This window comes from Anser cygnoides, chromosome 4, assembly GCF_040182565.1.
Source record: "Anser cygnoides isolate HZ-2024a breed goose chromosome 4, Taihu_goose_T2T_genome, whole genome shotgun sequence".
In the NCBI taxonomy this organism is placed as follows: Eukaryota; Metazoa; Chordata; class Aves; order Anseriformes; family Anatidae; genus Anser; species Anser cygnoides.
Window position 1 is genome coordinate 47,545,203 of NC_089876.1, and position 18,696 is coordinate 47,563,898.

Here is an 18,696-nt window from a genome sequence, read left to right on the forward strand (position 1 = left end):
TCTTTGTGGCTCCATGTCACTCAGATTTGTGAAGTACCTGGACTCTTGTTCACTTTCCTGGGTCTGGGGTGAGGCCGTGCTCTGGAATAGAACATCTGGAGCGCAAGAAATTAACAGCAATTATTAAAAGAGGTGATTTCAACTCATAGGGCAGTTCTTCACTAATGTAAATCTCTCATTTATTTCAATTTGCAGTAGTTTGGGTTACAAACAGTAAATGTTTCTTTAAGGTAGTGAAGCAACAGCTGTATTTCTGGCTTCCTTACTGGGAGTTAGTGGCTTAGGTAATTGGGTTCATTGCTATTTGGAGCATAATCAGCAAGTATTCATCCTCTGTACAGCCAGCATATAAAATTTGCAAGAGCTGCACACAGTGCGTACTCAATCAGTGTAAATCATTTAGCAGCCAGCATAATGGACGTCTGGCTATTGGACTAAAAAATCCACTTGGTAATACAGGCAGATGAGTCATGAACAAGTTTTCCATTTATATATAAATGATGATATCCACAAGAGACTGAAAGCTGAACAGACTAGCTTCCCAGCCAGTAGAAGGGAAGATGAAGTACTGTTGAAGGAGTTTTTTTTAATATTTTGAATACCTTCCTTCAGTGCGAAGATAGCATTTTGCTGCAGCTAATAATTATTATGGACATAACCCAGTTCTAATCACTTGAGGGACAGGGTAATTCTGTTCCTTCCGCTGAGGGCTCATGCTGGTGGTGAATGTGTGTGAACAAATCTGTCTTTAAAGTAAGCTTGGACTTTGGACCAGGGTTTAATGGCTGCAGAATCCTCCCTGCCGGAATCGGAAGCTAGGGAATCTTCTCTGAGCGTGAGCAGCAGTGTGCAGTTGTTGTGGAAGTCAGCCTCAACTAATAATTCAGCAGAGATTTCCTGGGATTAAGCTCTCAGAGTCCGGCCCTCATTTAGACCACTGACATCAGAGTAGGAGTGTGTTGGCTGAGTATCAGCAGCTGCAAGGAATGCGGATGATGAGCTTTCTCCTCACAGATGGATGTCAAATCCCTAAACCTTTTCACTCAGTTAATATGTATTTGCCAGTCAGCAAATACGATGTGCGGCAAAGGATAGATTTGAGCACAATTTCTTTCCTTTCTTGAATGGCGTTTGTGAAACAGGATAGGAAACATTGCCCCTCTCCATTGCAAGCATCTTCATTTGCTTTTCGATCTCAAAACATTATAAATCAGCAAGAAATCTTACAATTTCTTATTTGAAATGAGAAATAGCCCTTCTTAAGAAAAGAATCATGCAGAACTGTAGGGGTTGGAAGGGACCTCAAGAGATCATTGGGTCCAACCCCCCGCCAAAGCAGAACTCCCTTCCCTGTTAATCATCTTACCTGGGTTTTGCTTAGATTCTCACAAAACTTTATTCTCTTTATGTTCTTTTATCTACTCTCTTGTGCTTGTCTTGTTTGTTCACTTGTGCCATAAATTAAATGCTCACATCTTTGTGAGCATGACCTTTAGATGCCTTGTTGCAGAGGAAAACGTGCTGTGGGCCAAACTCACTGATTTTTATTGTTTGCCTGGGTTGCCTCGTGGAGCAGCATTTGGCCCCTCAGGTGTAAAAGAAATGGTTAATTTTGGTATGACAGCTTATTTGCAGGTGTATTTTTGTGTGTGTGTATTTTACTTTCTGGGATACTGTGGTAACTTTAAGACAAACAAACAAACAAAAAAACCAAAACATTGTGATCAGAGGTTTTGAGTTACCTTTTAAGAGCCTGGAAAATTCTAAAAGTAGATCAGTTTCATTAAGATGAGAGAAGATGTTCTCTTGTACTTCAGGCTGAATGGAGTGGTATGTCACACTTGTTTTCAGTCCAGGATCTCAAAGTGCTCTATCATGATAGAGTGTTAGTGCGCAATGTTGCTTGGGGAGAGGAATCCTGCGCCCACAGAAAAATGCAGTCATGAAAAGCTGTCTATATAATACTGCCACACATGGATAAAGCACTTTACAGACAAAGATCTGGTTTTGCACACTCACGACTCTCCCTCCAAGTAAAACAAAGGATAGCAATTCTTCATGGATGTAAGAGGAAGAGGAGGAATAGAAGGATGTGGATTATAGGTCAAGGCTGTAACATTCGGTAAATAAGAATGTGAGAACCAACTCTAGGCCACGGGTTCTTTTCATACGATTTCTTTCCTTCCTGACTTGCAGATGGATCTCTCTACACACACATCTATTTCTTTCTTTGTCTTTCTCTTCTGCCTCGAAGCCCTTGTCACAGGTCAGGATGGTGTGAAGCTACCCGCTGTAGAGAAGCAGGGGAAAAGGTTTTGTCTGAAAGGGCTGACAAGTGATTTGTGTGAATGAATCTCAGTAAATTCAGTTGTTCTTCAGTGCTAGTGGAAATAATTTGTTGTTTACATGGACAGAGTTGAGGCAACAGTGAGACTAAAATCTGCACTTTGAAAATATGTAAGGCTTGTCCCTGTGACATGACGTATATCTAGATGCTAAGAAAAGTGATCCTGGGGTATTTCTGGGTACTGGCCTAGGCTGGTTGCAGAAGCAATTCATACTAAGGTGACTGATGTCTTTGCCCCGCCTTGCTTTGTGCTACAGCTTCAAAGCACTGAATGACAACAAACCTGAAAGTTGTCTTAGGGAGCTAATGAAATAAAAAAAAAAAAAAAAAAAAAAAAAAAATCCACTGAAAATGGAGAAAAATGTCTCTGGTTAGGTAATTGCTAGGTTAACAACCTGGCAATGTTTCCTCATTCTCTTTCTAGGTGTGTACCAAGAAAAAAGGCAAACTTTTTTTTTTTTTCCAGAAAAGTAATTTTGCAGTAAAACAAACAAATGGATCTGCTGAGGAATTTCTCCCCAAACTTCAGTAGTGACAGAAAGCATGGAAGTGTAATTGATGAACCATCGTGCAGATGTTTACAGAGCTGTTAAGATTTATGTCTGAAGATTGCTCAACCCTGAAGCTGCAGTGCTCTTGTGAGGAAGAAGCTGACAGGTCAGTGGGAGATAACCTTCTCAATTTCTTTTCCTGTCAGTGTAAGCTGGTTTCAGACCTAAGAATAAACTGCAAATTACCCAGCTGCAATTCTTGGGTGGTACAGTATTCAATTAAAATGAACTGGGCCATTTTTTTTTCTACATTTTGTTTGTAGGAAGTAACGTGGACAAATCTGAGTGGACTGACAGAGGAATAAAAATCATTGTGCAATAAATGACATAAATCCTGAGATATACTATTTAAATGTTCATTCAAAAGTTTTGGTGCTGAGCAATTACCATGTTCATGTCGATTAATTTGATGTTTTGAGCCTGTGCTTGAGAATCCTGGCAGCACTGTGAAGGACTTGGGTCTCTAAAGATAAGAATAGTCAGCATGTGCTTTCAAGTATTACTCACTACAGCTGAGGGATGTTTATGGCTTTTCTCCTCTGAAGACAGTGAAAATTGTCAAGGAACAATTGATATGGAGCATTTAAATAACATGTAATAGAGTAAAAGACTGTTTTACTTTCTGTCAATGTGGGAAAAAGTAGCAGGGAAGAAAAGAGGATACTGTATTTCTACAATACTAGTGAGAGACAGCTGATAAGGTTTCAGTGTTTTAAAGTAGTCAGGTGCTGAATACGTACTAGCTAAGTAAAGAAAAAGTCTGAGATACTATCTGTGCTGGAGAAGAAAATTAAGCAACTATTAAATTTAACTATAGTGCATTTCCGCAAGGTAGGTGTCTTACCTACTAAATCACTGTAATTCTTGACATATAACATTGTACTGAAGAAAATAATCTGTGATTATAAAGGGGTTTGGAGGCTATAAACATTGTGGGAAGCCAAACTGTTAGGATACATTTTTTTTTCATGTGGTTTAACCTGCTACCCTATGGGCTTCCTGTCACAGAGACTGGGGTAGGCCAGACTCTCACACTGAGTGGACCACCTGAAATGTGCCCTGGTCTTGTACGTTCCTCCGCTAAGTTATCTTATAGCTCTTTGTTTCCAGGCCTTTCCCTTCCTTGGCGAGAGCAAGTTTGTGAAGTTGCTTAAAGGTGGATGGAAAATTTTCTCCATGTTATGCCATCACCCCCAGAAGATTTTCATGACATGGCCATCACATAGCATTTTGTCCCTTCTCTACTATTTTTAAAGGTCCTTTAGCCAATACATTAATCAAGTAAATGTTTTGACACCCAGATCAGGTTACAGGATTCATAAATTATCAGACGACAGGTCTAAATCTGTCTGAAAAGGTCACTGAGATCAGTTGTGAAGATGAAGCAAAATATATTACACAGTACAAGCCAAAACAAGAAACGATGCAGAGAGATTGAGACTCTTAATCAGTAAAGAAACTGTACATGGTGCGTGTGAGAGGACTTGCTGGAAAAGCAGCAGTGTGCAAATGCTTTTTTCCTTGCCCGCAGTTGGTAACTTTTGACTCAAATCTTCGGGGGCTTGAATGTCCTAGAGATGAGAAGGTTGAAGGATCTTAATCTTTAGCTTTTTTATGATTGCTTGTAAGTGATGTGTCTTTGCAGGTCCCTCATAATAGCATGCTTTTTTTTTTTTTACATTGCACAGCTGGTGGGGTGTGGCCAGCTCTGCTTAGTTTTTGGCCAAATGTGGCTGCTCAGATTATCTAGGGAATGGACTACTGAATGGAGCTTGTCTTCTGTGTGAAAAACAGTGGGTTGCCTTTTGGTGTTTGTAACATGTTCTGTTAAATTCAAAGGCAGAAGTTAGAGAAAAATGTGGCAGAAGGCTCAGCAATGAAGCTTCACTGTTGCAGGATTTGCACAGGCAGGTAGTTCTGTCTGCATGGATCAGACTACGTGCATAGGTAACTTTTGGCCTTTTTATAGGCAGTGTTACCCTCTTTATCTTTTCTGTTTCTTTTATTTTGTTTATTGCCTGCTAACGTTTCCCACTTGTTAAAGAATGCAGATTGCTTGAACCAAAAACTATGTCTTGGCTTGTTTTTACAAGATATCTGGCATATGGACTAATTAACAATCAAATTTATAAGTCAAATAGGAAAAATCCTACTGCCGTAAAGACATGATGCAAATGTTAATAGCTCTTTTTCCAAAAGCAGTGTTGTTATCGGCCCTAACAGGGAGTAGATCTCATTTGGGATAATACCAGTGGGTTACTCAGACTTGAGAAGAATTATGAAAGGGAGACTTAAGAATTCAGCTTATTAGGGTCAATGTTATGCCTGATAAAGGACCAGAGTCCATTAAAGTTAGGCATTGCACATGTGGCCCTTCAGGGCAGAGACCAGAATTACAGAATGGTTTAGGTAGGAAGGGACCCCTAGAGGTCATCTTGTCTAACCCTTGTGTTCAGGCAGGGCTACTTAGGGCAGGTTGCTCAGGACTGTGTCCAGACAGACTCTGAATATCTATGAGGAGGGAGACTACACAATGCCTTTGTGCAACCTGTGTCTGTTGCCTTCACAGATTTTTTTTCGAAATGTTAGTGCTTGTGCCCTGGCCTCTTGTCCTGTCATGGGACACCGCTGAAAAGAGCCTGGCTCTGTCTCCTGTGCACCCTCCCTTAAAGAATTTGTACACATTGATGAGATTCCCCTGGAGCTTTCTCTTCTCTAGGCAGAACAGTCCCACCTCTCTCAGCCTTTCTGAGATGCTGCACTCCTTTTATCATCGTCACAGCCTTTCACCAGACTCTAACACGTGCCCAGAAATGGACAGTCCAGGTGTGGCCTCACCAATGCTAAGCAGTGGAGAAGGATCACCTCCCTCAACTTGCTGGCAATGTTCCTCCTAATGCAGCTCAGAATACCATTGGCCTTCTTTGCTCCAAGGGCACACCACTGGTTCATATTCAACTTCTTCACCAGGAGAAGAACAGAGCCCACCTAAACAAGATGATGTGTTCTGGGTTGGGAATCCCAGAACAAATTCAAAAGAGCCATCAGAGCCTTCCCTTAATGCCCTTCTTGTTGTTTAGTGTTATTTCTGGCAGATCGAGTTTGGAGGATGTTAAGCTGCTGGAGACTTCAGAGTGCAAGAGAGCAATTTTTTCAATTTAGAGAGGTACGCTGCCTATGCAATGGGAGTTTAAAAAAATGACTTGCAACCTCCACCTGAAGCTGGCAACAAGCCAACAAGTTGTCAGGACTGCTTGCAGTCAAACCAAAGGGTTAAATAAAACTTTGCATGTGGATGTGACTTCTAACTCAATGTTGTTGTGGATCATATCTTTCCAGTTACTCTGTTATCTGATAGCTGTTGCAGGAAGGAATAACTTCAAAACCTTTGTGCCCACTCAGTGAGTATATTAGGCAAGCTTGTGATATATTTTATTCACTAATAAAATAGGCTGGTTTTTTTCTTTTCTTTTTTTTTTCTTTTTCTGTCCCTAGGACATGGGGAAAAACCTGCTGCTGAATTCTGTGGAAGATGTTCCTCATGTTCTTCATATGGATGACTGCAGCAGGGATAGTCTCATCAGCGCTACACATTTCTCTGATCCTTGTGCTGGGCTGACTGTAGGTCAGCAAGTCTGTTTTCCTGGATGTATCATTGCAACACGTAAATAGGTGTGTATGACAGGAGTCTAAAGAATGCTGCAAATGAAAGATATTTTTGCCTGAGCTGCTGATGCAGATACTTCAGTATGGTAAATGGCTGAATTGTAAACCTGCTGGGGCAAAGAATGTTTTCTTGTGCGAGAGACTGCAATACTCAACAGGACTACAGTGCTTTGAAGAGGAGCAACGTATAGCATGCAGTTTGGCTGCTCCTGCAGTAGTGCCACACATGGAATTAGGATTTGATGATAAAGGGGAAGACGTGGAGAAAGCATTACTGGCTTACTTTAGACCTGACCTAGTTTAGCTACTGATGATGTTGATTAAATAGGAGAAAAATGCATGCGGAAATATTTCTCCCTCTGTATCTCTCTCTGTATGTATTGTATAAAACACTAGGTATCTTTCTTTAGGCTTTTAAAAATTCTCTACAGCAGTGTCTCCTCTGTAGGCAGGTAGGATTATGCATTAAGAAAGAATTAATCCCTCATTGTGAAACACACAGGCTCAGCATTTACCATGGCTTTGATTTAAGAATGGGATACAGACTTTGTGGTGTCTCAGTCAATGAAAGGCAGATACTTGGCAGGACCTTCTTCCATTTGTTTCTGTGAGTGAAACAGTTAATATATCAGCCATGCACCACTGCTGGATTAACAATCACACCCCCAAATGCTAATAAGTGTTCTCACTCTTCCTTCCTAAGATTACCCTTAAATCCTATCAAAGGACAAGATGCCTTTTGCTTTGCCTGGCATTAGCACCCTAGTGACCTACAGCCAAAGTCAATAGTCAGTAAACTAACTGGCTGACATGGTGAAAGAACAGAGTGCCTTAATCAGACCAACTGTTTCTTAAAATGGTTGTAGTTTCTCCTGAGGATGCTTCCACTTGTTATTTTTTTTTCTGTTTTCTTGTTTGTTATCCACCTCAGCCAGCCTGGCCTCATAAACTGAGTCTGAACAGGAGGAAGTTTGCCACAATGAATCACTCAACACTTTCTTGTGGGGTCACACAGGCTGGGGAAGTTTTGTAAAGCTGAAGACTGTGAAGCAGGTGGAATCAGGAAAATGAGGAAAAGGTAAGTTCTTCACATGCTCATTTGTTTTACTAACAAGAAAAAATGAACTTACCTACCTCTTGTCTGTAGCTGAATATTGTCTGTAAAACTGCCTGTTCCTCTTGGTCTAAAAGCAGAGAAATGGCACTGGAGACAGATCACAAACTGATGAGAGAATTCATGCTCTGAGCTCTCCTTGTCTACGGTTTCAAAGGACAGCTGCTTAAAGTTGGATGTGGGGTATACAAAATATTAAAACACTTTCTGGCTTTGCAGTGTTCACTGTTGAAATGGCAGCAAGGACTCCTGGCTTTACCTTATAACTACTTTGTTTTTTGTTTATTGGGGGGGGGGGGGAAGGGTAAGATTACACCTAAGTAATCTCGTCTTTCTTTTAGTGAGTAGATTTTTAAAAATCATTGGGTTAGAAACTTTCTATGATTCTATGAAACCTACAATATAAATACACTGAAATTTTGTATAGTATGTTACATACTTGCAATTTCATTATGTTCTACTGCATAGCAGATTCACATTAATGTATCTGTTATATATTTGACTTATAACCTTACATATTTTTATGCTAATCTATTGTTAGATTTAAGGGATGGCATGCAGATTTGAAATCTTCTTAGTATATAGACAAAGATAACAGAATGTAATCCAAAAGGTTTAAACAGTGTTTTAGCTTAATCTTGAACGCACAACCAATGATACATAATTGTGGTAGCGGCTTTTCTAGGTGCTCCCCAATGAATATGTAACCACATTACTTTCATGGAGTACTACTTTCTAAGAGAATCAGCACAGTTATATTTTGGAGTGAACTGTTAGATGGATAAATGGGCTAGCATTAAAATCATGACTCTTGTGTTTCTTTCAAAATAAGGCATCAAACTGTTTCATTCAGAACTATTATTTCCTTGAATCACGGAATGAGGTCTTCACCTAAATTTTAATTTATAAAGTTTCTATTTTCTAGAGACTGCAAACAAAAATGATGGAGGGGAATGTGGGTGGGGAAAGTGAGTAAACACCAGTGGGGCTGAACAAATAAGAGGTTAGAAGTTTGAGGATAGAATCGAGAAGTAGGAGGAGAAATTATTTGGGTTGAATGGAAAAACGTATGTGTAGGGAGAGCTTCTCCTCAAATGTGGTTAATAAAATTTTGCTCACTTTATAAAACACATGGAGGAAAAGTGGTGCAAGTACAATTATGATTACATAGCAGCTGCTTGGGAAATGGTGTAACTATTTTAGATGAAACATGATTAAGATAATGGAAGGGCCTTAGGACTTTACATTGATGGTTTCCAGTCCTGCACTAAAGCTATAAAACTTTGTGGTGTTCAGGGGCTTTGATATTTTTTCCCTCAAAAGCCTAAAACTACTTAGCATATTTTAAAACAAAAAAGTTACAAAAAAAAAAGATACAATTACCTCGCAATGGCCTTTTTAACATGTAAAAATTACATATGTTGTCTGAACTCTTGCATCTTAACTTCTCATAAGCATGTCAAGCTACTGTGATGTGAGGAAAAGTTTTTCAGAGAACAAAGGGCTGTAAGCCCTGAGGTTACTAGGAAAATCTGAATTCATTTTCTGCTTTACCACAGGGTTTTCTGTCACCTTGGGAAAGATGATTCGATCTGAAGGTCTCTCAGATCCTAGGCTTCATCTCTGCACAGGGACATCACAATGAAGAGTCCATGAGGGAGAGTCAGGTGTTTCAGTATTGTTCTTATGGGAACCTTGTAAGTACCTACAATAGTTACTCCCCTTTCCCCACAACAGACCCCACTCTGAGGAAGGTGGTTTCGTATCTGAATAGATGAGTCATATTTTGTCACTGTGGGTAGGCCCCAAGGCTAATATTTAGTGGGCAACAGGATATCAGGTGTCCACAAAGAACCAAATGTGAAATGCTGAGTCATACTGCTAATGTGGAGAAAGATGCAATGCTTCCATCTTGTGACGTACGATGAGTACTCATTACTTGTCTTCATCCTCCTCAGCACAGCCTCAGGACACCAGAATCCTGAGCCATGACTAGGTTTCAGAGGTGCTGAAGTAATGCAAGCACTACTGCTACCAATAACTAGCTCGATTTTGTTCTAATAGCAGTCTTCTCTGCAAAACCACAAACCCAAGTTAATTGCACTTGTTGTTAATAATTGTTAATAAGTGCACTATTGTTAATAATCAGGGGAATATGGAATTGTTACAATAATTAGACCAGGGCAGCAGCCTCAGCCCAGAAAAACAACTTTGCATACAACTGTGCTGGAGAAAGCTCAGTCCATCTCATTAGGACAAAATATTAATATTATAGCCAGCTCCAGAACTGGCTTTTAAGAACTTAAGTTATTTGCTACTGTTGTCTAAAGAGCTGCACTGCCAGTGCTTGATATTATCTCCTTTTCTTCTCTTGCCCAACTGAGCTGAGACCAGCAGCTCCAAGCTAATTGTGACTCTGCCCCTTGCATGTGCCATGGCCTGGCAAGTCAGAGGTTGAAAACCTCCTTCCGTGCTCTTGAGAGAATGTCCCTTCTAATGTGTGCTTGCACACTGATTTATTTGGATCATCGTGGGTAAAGGAAAATGTATGCGTACCTGCCAAATAAAATACATATGTATGTTTGTTTGGGGATAGTAGTTACATTTTTATTAATGGCACCTTTGAGTTCTTGAAGTTCTCTGTGACTAATGGGTATCTTATGTCCCAATAACATTTTTTAGCTCTATCTGCAGAAGTTGATTTTCCAGTTTTTCTCATTCAACTCTTAGGAGTACTGACCTGACAGCTTTGCTCTGCCAAGTGACAGAAATGCCTGATTTTGCACCTGCTGCTCCCTTGCCTGGTTACAAACTAGTCTGCATATGACTGCTATCATACTGCTTTAAGCCATAGTTGGTGACGCCTTACAGGGCTGAGGTTAGGCTTTTGAAGCAAATAAAAAAAAATGTAGTGACCCAGGCTGCATCAGTCAGAATGGAAATCTTTAACTGCATTTGTTTTAAAGATCAGTGCAAGATTAGTATTGGTGGAATGTTTCAGTCCCCAATTTCTTAGAACTCCCAAGAGCAGGTTGCATCCACACTGGTATTTTCTTTGTCTCAAAAATCTTTGAGGCAACAATTCTTGGGCCTTAATGTTAGTCAGTCCTTACTAGGGGAGGGCAGCAACAGCCCCTGTCCTGAATAGATGCTAACTTACAATAAGTGCTGCCCCACTGCCCACAGAAACAATTTACTAGTTTGATAGTGATAGCAGCAGAGGAAGGTGATGTAAGACTGAAGAGAAAATAGACTGAAAGAAAGAGAAGAAATGGCTAGTCAACCATATGAAAGGTGGGGAAGGGTGCCTGAGGGAGAGAAGTAAGCAACATGGACATATTTCTTGTAAAATGTGATACACTGGATTAAAGAAACCCTAGGAAAGTAATAGTTAGGAAATGTAAAACATGGTCACATGCAGTAAATATGAGTATAGAAGAGAGAGGGCCTGAGAGGAAAAAGAGCAGAAAAAAGAACATGAAATTAAAGGTCTTTCTGAGCTGACAGAAGAAAGGCCTTAGAGCAGAAAAATGCAAAACTGTAAAGAATTGAGGATTATGACAAGCCTGAGGCAAAACACAAGCCCTGGCAGCAAGGGAAAGGGAGCTCTTTGGAAGAAGAAAAAAGTAGGTTTTCAAATAAAATGCAAAGTACATATGCTTAGAATTAACTTTAACTCTTGTTCTTTTGAGCGTTGTTGATTAAGTATTACGCTAAAATACTTGCATTTTCTTTTCCTGGGCAGAAAAATCACTGAAATTTCAAGTACTATTTTTTCAAACACCTTTTCTGCAAAAGGTCTCACTTTCATTGTCACCACTGTATAGTATGCTGAATGACCCCCTTAACCTACCACCTAAGGACTTGAATTTTTAGCAGACCTAGCTTCCTCGGTATGGATACTCCTGCATCACATCAGAGAGGAGAGATGCCTCTGATGGCTTAAGCCAGGGTGAATGTATTTCTTGTGACCTGTGGCTGAAGTAACACAAGGCTTGGTGTGACCTGCACAGGTCTGAGTAATGTTCAGTAGCTGCTCTTATTTCAAATTTAGATCAGCGGTGGTCAGCTGCAGGACCATAGTGCAGATGTGCCAGGATTGAACTTTACAGTACAGAGGTAGGAATGATGTTAAAATTTATTAAAAACAAAGAAAACTAATAATCACATTTAATGTTCTCTGTAGTTGTTTCTGCTTTTCCACCTCTTGACACAGCTGTGTCTCTCGCTAGTCCTGGCTGCTGGTAGGAAACTATGCACTAAAAGGAAATGCCCCATTTTAGCAGGGCTGACTATTGAGGGAAACCTGAAAAACCTGAGCTCCTGAAAGACTTCATTCATTTAAATGGAAAACCTAATCAGGGCAGTGTAATTTTTGCTGGCAAAAGCAAGAATACAGTTGGATGAATGATCATTTCATCCTCCAGGACAGTGAAGGTCATAAAAGCAATCCTTTTGAAATGTTTTCCTCTGTCTCTAGCAGAAAAAATTACATTTCCTGTAGAATAATAGATGTTTTCAGTTAAATGTCCTTTGAGACCAAAATATTAATCTTCAGGTAGCTCAAACCTCTTTGTGTAATTGATTCTAAAAATATATTTGTTTGCAACAAGACTTGAAATGTAACTTAGTATTGTTAAAAATAAAAGCTGAAAAGCTGCATTCTAGTCCTTCATGACTTTAGTAAGCTGTGTGTATTTTACTTTTTTTAAAGTAACTTTTCCTTTGAGTATCTTATCCCAAACTCTATAATGCATTTGATTTATGCAGAGCAGCCTACATATGTGCCAGTGGGGTAAATTCATCTGTTAGATTCTGAGTTCTTGATCTTCTCAGTATGTGTTCATTTTTGGATCCCCTCTTACAATCCTGTTCTTGAAAGCAGAAAGCCATCATCCACTTTCCCCAATTACCTTGTTTTTAAATTTTAATTTTGAAACCTATAAAAAGAAAAGGAAACAGAGAGAAAAAATAAAGTTGTTTAAAAGAATGTTCTCAAGGTAACCAAGAATGCAAGTGAAATAAAATCTATTTACCAAAAATGATATTTTTTTTCTAGGCTTAAGATATTCCTAAGAAGTTAGAAAAACAAGAGTACAACAAAGCAACTTCTATTTGTCTTATTCTTTGGAAAATGTTATTATTAGCTTTGAGGGTCAATGTTGCAAGTTCAACTAAGACAGAGAAAGTGTTATTTGTTTGTGTTTCTGACAAACCACATGTGACAATCTGGAGTACTGCCCTCTTAACTGCCCTGGTGTTGTTATTCTTGTTGTATTTCTACGCAATAGCTTTTTAATTTATTGTCATGCCAACATATGCCTTTTTACTCAGAAGTTTTCCACATACAAATTATTGTTGCTAATTTACTTGAACAAAGAAGCTACATGGTCTATCTTGACTCGTTTGGTCACATTTACACTTGCTCAGAAAGAGAAACATTGAGATTTACAGTGTTTGACTCTACTACTGCCTTTCTGTGCTCTGATAACATTTTCAGAAATGCTTAATGTCTGCTGTGCTGACAGGATTTTTCAGGGGTCACCACTACCTCTAATATTCGGACTTCTCAGCAGCTCAGCCCTGGAGAGGGGAAAAAAACCAACCAAACAAAAAAAAAATTAAGGCACTTGAAGGCATTTTGGACAAAAATAAAGGGTGTCTTATTTCTCAGTTGTCTTCAGTAGTGAAGTACAGCTAGTTCCTATCAGCCACTCTTTTAAATCCTTTTAAAGTAAGTGAATAAAAGTCACTGAATAGTTGCGTTGTCTTGAGCTTGATAGTAACAAATGTTCGTACTGTGAGACTCCTACCACTAAACCCAGTTTTAACACATACTCTTGCTGGGGCCTGAGACCTGTAACCTTACCCAACGCTTCGTTGTAGCCAGGCACCCATCCTGCTGTGAATGACGTAGGTGCTATAAGTAAGGGGACTACACATATTACGCATATGCCTCTGTTTGTCTGTGGACAACCTGACCAGACTGGGAGCGCACGGCTGTAGCTCTCGGGCTGGAGTAAGGGTGGCAAGCTCCACTTTGTGTTAACATAAGTTAGGATTTGTAGCTCCTGACCAACCTGTACTGTCAGTTGTCTCTAGTTCTGATAAATCATGTTCACCCTCTATGTAGTCGAGGCCTACAGATCCTTAGTGGTTTCAGATAAATGTTTGCGAAGCTGTGCCAGATGTCTGATGCACTCAGGTCCAAGGCTTCTCTCTTGATCCCAGGTTCAAGCCCCTCCTTTTTGATAGCACACTTCCCACCACAGTGCTTAGTTCTTTGTGCTTATTCCGGTGTGTTTTTAGAACTTCCGTTGTCCTTTTGTGAGCGCTATTTTGTGTTCTGCACTCATCCTTACAGGAATGTGTGCGATATGAGGAGAGTTGGGTCAGAAGTATCTTCCTGGGTATATTTAAATTCAGGCCATTCCCTCCTGATATTATGTTCTAAATTTCAAGTCTGCCAGCTAAAAATGTTCAGCCCTTAGGCTCTTGGGAGTTTTTCTTGATAAGCTGATAATAGTTTCAGTATCCTCAAGGCCTGTTTTTTGTGGCAATGGAGGGGGGTTGTTCTTTATAGCCAGGTCCCAATAATTAAAAGTGCTTTTCTTAGGTTAGGAACAAGAGCTTAAAATGTTTGTAGTTTCACTGGATGGGAACCCAGCAGAAACTTCACAGTAGCGGCTAATGTGCTGTCATAGCTTGCTCAGAAGGGCAAGCAAGAGGAGTATGGATGTTTGCTATAGGCCAAACTGGAGATACCTCAAGTCGTGGATTATGATACTCTCATCTAAAAAGAATATGATGCAGCCTCTTCACTGCATATAAGCAGCAGGTGGAAGAATTGAGTCTATTGCTCAATATTTTTCCTTCTGGCCATTAGCATGAAACTGCTGCTGTCTTTTTAGCCACCGTTGTTGAGGGAAATAGTGGTTGAGGCTGGCAATATAGGGAAAAAGAGAAATATTGTAAATACAGTAACAAATCATTCTAATCCAACATTCTTGAAGACTAGGGTGGCTATACTGTCTGTCAGTCTTCAATATTTCTACAATGGTAGAACAGTCGTGGAGATATTGCAAATCCCAAAAGATTTGTCATGGAAATGCATTCTCTTGCTTGCTGTTATTTTCCATGAAAATTTCAGCCACCCACTCATCAAAAAAGGCAATGGATGAAAAGCATACACATAGTCAATAGTTGTTTTTTTCATGAGCAACTGACATCTGCAAAATGGGCCACCAAAGAGTTTGGCAAAACCATACGGGGACAAAACGTGTTCATCAAAAGTGAGAAATGTTTGTGAGTGGTTGTGAATTAGAGAAGAGCAAAATTAGTGTCAGCTGGCAAATAACATTCAGCCAACTCCAACACTGGCACTTAAAATTCCAGGAAGCATAAAAAATTGTCTGTGGGAGATTTATCTGATGTAGAAGTAATGCACCTCTTTAGTCAGCCTTATATGGACATGTTGAATAGATTCATTCCAAACAATCATCAAAAAATACAAAGTCGTATTTTTTCTGCAGTGAAACCTGGCCATTTGCATGCAAAAGTTCAGTACTTCAAAGACTAGAGCATCAAAAGTCAAGCTCATTATTACCTAAAGAAATCTAGAGCAGGGTGGTGGAGGGGAGAACAAAACCAAGGACAAAACCAAAAACATCAAAGGTACAGTTACGGCAAGGTGCTTCATGTCAGTTTGATGTTGAATCTGTGTAACATTGTTTGAGCAAGGGGTATATGATGAGCTGATAAAAACAAGACTCTAACAAAGCAGTTGCTGGCAGATTAAAGGCCAAGCACGGTGCTAGAAAGAGATATGTCATGTGCATCAGAAGGAATAAGATGAACTCTCATGTAGACCACTTTGGAGCTCTTCAGACATCTGAATTCAAAGGGCTGAGGTAATATGTCAAAAAAAAAAATTGGCAGACCCTCTGTAGCAAGGTGCCCCTCACATAATCATGAACAGCCTCTCACATAATCATGATCCATAAGGATACATAGGCATCCCTTGTGAATAAAAGCCCAAATGTCTACACTGATAGAAAACTGAATAGAAAATAATTTTCTGTGGCGTTACAGCTTTTGTAATTCCTTCAGGTGTGTTACAGAGACTATAGCGAAGTAACATTTAAATAGAATAAAATAAATCCACAGATCTTAGAAGCTGGAATGCTTTTATCATGCTGGATGTTCAGCACTGTGTAAGCACAGTGTAAAAATCTACATATCACAGAAAGGGCTGCTGTTTCTTCTCTGAATGTTTCATTGCTTGGTGAAGTTAATTGTACACAAGCACAGCATGATGTTCCTTTGCTGCTTCCTTTCAAGCTGAGGGAAAACACTTGATAAAGGACAAAAAGGGTGTTTTTGAGCAGATCAGTCAAAGCGAAAGTGATTTTAATTGGAAAATGCGGATGCATTCCTTATTTAGTCATCTTGCCTGCCAAATTTGTGCCTTCTGTCTCCAGCCATTTCAGCACAAATATCTTTATGTTCTTTGTGTGAGTGTATTTAGAAATGGTAAAGTTTGTTTATTTTTCATACTGCAAAGTTACTGAACAGCTCTTTACTTACATTTTATTTTTGTCTTTTTAAAGACCAGATGGAAATTATCATCGTGAAATGTGAGTTTCAAAACTCCATGTAAATGATCCTGTGGTATTATCAGAAGATAAGGAGAGATATAAGGAACTTTGAATAGAACTTCTCACGTTGCATCATAGTTAATGAAATTGCTACCTTTCAGTGTTATTTATCTACAGGAAGAACTCTTTCTATAAGGAATGTTGGCTGGATTTTTGGACATCCAGGCTGTTATTCCAGGGTAGTATTCTGTTAGTTGCTTCCAGTGGCTCATTTCTCTGTATTTACTGGAAGCTACCTACCCTCACTTGTGCCACTGTGTCTGGCTTCAAACCTAGAACTGGTAAATTGTCCATTTAAAAATTAAATAAAATATGTTGACTTTCAGTAGGGCCAATTCACTTTGCAGCTTTGTTTTGGAGTGCAGTCACACAACCAGTTGGATTGTGCAGGGTATTAACTTCTGCCAAGGGACTGTTTGTGAGGAGCAGAGCTAGAAACCTTTGAAACAAAGTACCCTTTTGAAGGAACAATGACAAGAAATGACAGCCTGAAAATACAGAATCTCTTTAGAATTAGAAGAGCAGTATTCTTGCCATTTTTGCAGACTTCGAGTATTTTCTACCATTGCAATGAAGGAGCTAGCTCGTGTCATAAATACTTCCAAGTTCCAGTTTTTCCTAGAAGTATGCTTTACATGTATACATTTTCATGCTCTGCGTGTCATGAAGGAGTTGAATAGATTATATACCATGAGCTTTTTTTTTTTTTTAACTTCTTTTGTTAGGCACAGCAAAAGAAAAGATACAGAAATAGATGGGTTTTATTCTTTTAGCATTTGGTCCAAAGACCTTTTAAAGGTAGTAAAAAGTCACAACTGACTTCAGTGAACGTTGAATTAAGCCCTAAAGCAGGAACTCATGTTCAGCGATACAGTCATTGAAATACTCTAATGGATTTGATAGAAAAGCTTTTGCAAAGGGTACCAATCATCGTATGGCTCGACCTGGTTCCTTATTCTAGGTCCCTTAGCAGCATGAATGCTTTCATCTCTCTGCTCAGCTTTGTGATAGCCTGAAGCATCATAAAATCCCTCACCCCTATGTGCTTTGTAGTGTATATTTTTTGACAAACTGCCTGGAAGAGACATACTTCAGCTAGCACTGAAGTCTATCTAAATAGGAATGTTTTGTGGTTCTTTTGTTGCTGTTGTTCTTGTTTTGTGTGGGAGGATGATATGTTTTGTTGATTTAATACATTTCTGCAATTTTAGAGACTTCTTAGTGGTGCATTTGGTGTTTGAAAACAGCTGGATTCTTTTATCTCAAAAATTTCCAAATGGGATTTATTCCACAAACCCTTTGGCATTTTCCAGAATATGCTGCCAACCCTGATTTTTTTAAATATCTCTGTAGTTTTTTTCTTGCGCTGTCATCTTGTTTTCCAGGTAATTTTGGTATAGAATAAAAGCTTGAAAACATGTGCACAAAGCAAACAGTTTTAAGTTTTATCACGTTTCAGAAAGAAGCTCATGGTTTTGAAGAAAAATGGGGTAAGAGACAAAGGCATATCAAAACTTAGACCTGCCAGGCATTTAGGATCAAATGTAGATCATCAGTTTCATGCTGTGGCATGCAGAGAAATCTCAGAATTTGCTTGTAGCCTGCAATCGAGCACATGGAAATAATTTCTGTGAAAATGAAAAATCATGAAATATTGCATTGCCCATGCAGTGAACAATGCCATTCTTTGGATCAGTCTTCTATGCAAATGGTTTTTATTTTGTTTGGATTCGTCTTTTCAGTAGGGGTCTAATTCTTACTTCCCTGTGAAATAGGAAAGAATCCCCATTCTGCTGAGCACTTGGAATGTCACTACAAACATTTATTTTCAGTACTGTAAATGGAAAGTCCAAAACTGTTAGAAAAGGCTTCTCTATTCAAATATGATACAGAGTGCATGAATAACTACAGCACATGAATCCCATGTATAACCTTTCAGATCTTTGCTTTTTTGTTTGGATGTTTGTGTCAGGAAAGAATAGTGATGATAAAGAAGCTAATAATGCTCCCTAAAGAAGGGAAGCAAAGGAAACTGCTGCTTGCATTGCAATCTTGTCATATACTGGACTTGTGGTCGATGACTGCTTTTTCAGAGATAGAAGGATCTCTTGTCAGTGCCTTATTGGTGGGCAAGAAGCAGAAGCTTTCAGTACCACTTTTCTGTTCTGATGGGGTTTAGGAATATATGTGTACGTATCAGGGTCTCACTTTGTGCTGCCTGGCCTAGATGGAGTAGCGTGATGTGAATCACTGAAGGTGTCTGGGTGATAACCAAGGTCCTGGTGTTTTCTCCATGGTTACCATGCATGTTGGGATATCTCCAGCTGATGTTAATCAGTGGTGATGACTTTTCATCCACAG

At 39.4% G+C, this 18,696-nt stretch overlaps 1 long non-coding RNA gene across 1 annotated transcript; it reads left to right on the forward strand.

Annotated features, from left to right (window-relative positions):
* Positions 1–592: 592 nt before the first annotated feature.
* Positions 593–9,807, forward strand: LOC106032377 (uncharacterized). The gene is made up of 4 exons (XR_001204823.3): positions 593–3,004; positions 6,394–6,570; positions 7,496–7,642; positions 9,238–9,807. It is a non-coding gene; the product is annotated as an uncharacterized lncRNA (long non-coding RNA).
* The last annotated feature ends 8,889 nt before the right edge of the window (positions 9,808–18,696 follow it).